Source organism: Octopus bimaculoides, chromosome 17 (assembly GCF_001194135.2).
Source record: "Octopus bimaculoides isolate UCB-OBI-ISO-001 chromosome 17, ASM119413v2, whole genome shotgun sequence".
Classification (NCBI taxonomy): domain Eukaryota; kingdom Metazoa; phylum Mollusca; class Cephalopoda; order Octopoda; family Octopodidae; genus Octopus; species Octopus bimaculoides.
Genome location: NC_068997.1, coordinates 16,803,128 through 16,807,077, shown reverse-complemented (window position 1 = coordinate 16,807,077; position 3,950 = coordinate 16,803,128).

Here is a 3,950-nt window from a genome sequence, read left to right as displayed (position 1 = left end):
GTGTGTGTGTGTGTATGTGGACGGTTGAATGGAAGTGTTTCTCTTTCTCTGTGTGTGTGTACGTCCATTCGTATATCACTCTCTCTGTCTATCTCTCTTTCTCCCTTACTCTCTCTCTCTCTCTCTCTCTTTCTCCCTCTGATTCTCTATTCCTCTCTCCTTGTATATGTGTGTGTGTGCTCGTATTTGTGTATGTGATTTGATATCAGTATGTTTGTTCTTTTAATGTAGCGATAAGTAGCCAGTTTGGGTCTGGTACTGGTTAACTCACTTCATTAGCAGATACTGGCTCTTTTAGTGCTTCGCTGGTAGAAAACTTCAACATGCGTGTGTACACGTCTGCATGTGTCTGTGAGTGTGTGCACGTGTGTATGTGCGTGTGTGTGTGTGTGTGTGTGTGTGTCTTTGTGTCTGCGTTTATCTCATATCACTACTTCACAACTTGTCTCCGTTTCTTTACGTCCCCATAACATAGCGGTTCGACAAAAGGACGGATATAATAAGTACCAGGTTTCAAAAACAAGATGGTACTAAAGTTGATCCATTCGACTAAAATTCTCCCAGACAATGCCCAACATGACAACACTCTAAAGGCTGAAACATGTAAAAGATATATATATCTATATATGTGTGTGTGTGTGTGTGTGTGTGTGTGTGTGTGTGTGTGTGTGTGTGTGTGTGAAAAATAGCTTCTTGCCACTTTCCTGTTGTGTGTTGTTGAATAATTCCAGTGTGGTTTATCTGTCATACAAGTATTCTTCTCTACTCTAGGCACAAGGCCCGAAATTTTGGAGGAGGGGGCCATCGATTAGATCGACCCCCACCCCCAGGACGCAACTGGTACTTCATTTATCGACTCCGAAAGGATGAAAAGCAGAGTCGACCTCGGCGGAATTTGAAGTCAGAACGTAGAGACAGACAAAATACTGCTAAGCATTTCACCCGGCGTGCTAACGTTTCTGATTGCTTTATTGCCCACAAGGGGCTAAACGCAGAGGGGACAAACAAGGACAGACAAAGGGATTAAGTCGATTACATCGATCCCAGTGCGTAACTGATACTTAATTTATCGAACCCGAAAGGATGAAAGGCAAAGTCGACCTCGGCGGGATTTGAACTCAGAACGTAACGGCAGACGAAATACCGCTTAGTATCTCGCCACCTTCTGTCGTACAAGTATTATGTCAACCTAATGTACAGATGCCTCGTTTATGAGGTGGCTATAAAAATAAAACAATTATGAAGTGTTCATATATATATATATATATATATATATATATATATATATATATATATATATATATATGCATAAATATATATACATATATGTGAGGATGTATATAAATATGCATATATGTGAGTGTGTATGTTTGTATACACGTACGGATATGTCCGTTAGTGTGCGTCAGTTGATATATCAATTTAACTGTGTATATGAATACGTGAGTGTTTGCATGTGAGTGTACGTGTGTGTATACGTGTATATGCGTATGTGTGTATGTGTATGTATGTGTGTGTGTTTCTATCTTTGTTCTTGGAACCATATGCATGTCTACGTGTTTGTCTATATATCAATTTGTGTGAGTATCTACATCCCCGTGTATATGGTATATACATGTGTGTGTGTGTGTGTGTGTGTGTGTGTGTGTGTGTGTGTGTTGTGTGTTTGTGTGCGTCCATGAAAATTCGGTTATGTACGCAAAGGTGTGCATGTATGTAAATGGGCATGCGTTCTCAATTAATGTTTGTCAGTTCGTCTATATGCATGCGTACATTGGTATACGTGTGCGCATATGTGTGTGTGCCAACTGGAAATTTTGCTTTTACACACACAGACACACACAGACACACACATAGTATATATATATATATATATATATATGATTATTCATTAGTATGTGAGTGTGATTGTTTGTGAATTTATGTGTATTTGTGAGTGGATGTGTGTTTATGTGTATGTATGTGCGGGTGTGTGTGTACTTGTGTGTTTGTGTGTGTTTGTGTGTGTATAGGTTTGCTGCATGATTGCTCATGTGTGTGGAGGAGAAACAGAGAGAAAGGGAGAGTGAGTTTCGTAGTTGAGTAAGCATACCAACAGCCTTGATATAGGTTAATTACCTGTTTTTCATTGACTGTTAATGCCATGCTGTGTATAAAGAAGGTGCGAGTGCAGTACAAGCATTGCAATAAGTGCTGCAAAAATGATTGCTAGTATACCGTGGTATTAGGGTTCGAATCCTGTTGGGAACGAGTTTGAATCGATGAAATGAACTCGGGAAATCGTTAGAGCAGCGGACGAGATGCTCTACGACATTCGTTCCGGATCTTAACACTTTATCTTCTCTTGTATCTTTTACTTGTTTCACTCATTAGTATGCTGCCATGCGCGGGCACCGCTTTGTTACAGGGATGTAAACAAACCAACAAGGTAGTGCGGGAGAAACACAGACACACACGTAAACTCACGCCGCACGCACACACATGTAAATATATATACGACAGGCTTCTTTCAGTTTCCATCAACCAATTACCACACACAAGTCTTTGGTCAGCAGGCGACTATAGATGAAAACAGTTGCCCAAGGTGCCACGCAGTTGGACTGAACCCGGAATCAACTTCTTACTACGCAGCCACACCGGCACCTATCTTCACAATTACTCTTACATTGTAACATGTCATCTCTTACTTTGCTATCCAATTAAAGTATCGATTAGCAAAAGATTGGAAGCTTCGATTTTGGTGGTAAATGGTATTTTCGATTAAATCAACACTTCTACTTATTATTATAACGCCCCTCGGAAATATTACAGTATCAGCAACATTTGAACTCAGAACATGAGGGGTAATAAAAAAACATCTGAAATAAATGTGTTTTTTTTTCCGCAGCTCTAAAGATTTTTTTCAATCACTAGCCTCCAGTACCCTCAAGATATTACAGGTAATCTGTTGCGTTTGCTCCAGAACAGAAGTAATGAAAATAGTCGCTGACTCAAGCAAACATGCATACAAATACACTATCATATACACGCATACATGCGCACACACATACACATATATCTACGTATGTATACAGTTACACACAGGCACAATGAAATACACAAGTATACAAGTATACAATAACATGTACATACGCAAATTCGCAAGCTCATACATATATTTGGGAGAATTTACGAAAGAAACAACAGACGAAGACAGGTGGTGTAAACAACAAATGGATGTATTAGGTTAACGCTCGGGAATAGAGAAAGTCTTTGACGTTTCGAGCCTACGCTCTTCAACTGAAAGTAACACAGAAAGAAACAAGGAGAGAAACAAGGACAAAAAATATATATAAATGTAGTGGCCAGCGATCTTATAAATGCATACGGAACAAAAAATACATACAGTCATTGTGTGTGTGATTAATATATCTTCCTTTTGTTCATATGAAGGTTATTAAATTGAATTTTCTGATCTGAATTTAAATTAAAATCCAATTTTAATATAATTTCAATTTAATTTTTAGTTTAATATTGTTAAAACATACAGAAATGAGCCTGAAAGTATTATTTTTGTATTTGTTAAGGCGGTGAGCTGGCAGGATCGTTAGCACGCTAGGCGAAATGCTTAGCGGCATTTCGTCCGTCGCTATGTTCTGAGTTCAAATTCCGTCGAGGTCGATTTTGCCTTTCATCCTTTTGGGGTCGAAACACTAAGTTCGATGTAATCACCTTGTCCCCTCTTTCCCAAAATTTCAAGCCTTGTGCCTATAGTAGAAAGGATTATTATTGTTTTTGTTTAGGCGACGAGCTGGCAGGACCGTTAGCACACTGGGCAAAATACTCTGCGCCATTTCGTTTGCCTTTACGTTCTGACTAAAGATCCCGAGTGTCGGATTCACCACCGATATGTGTGTGTGTGTGTGTGTGTGTGTGTGTGTGTGTGTGTGTGTGTGTGTGTGTGTGTGTGT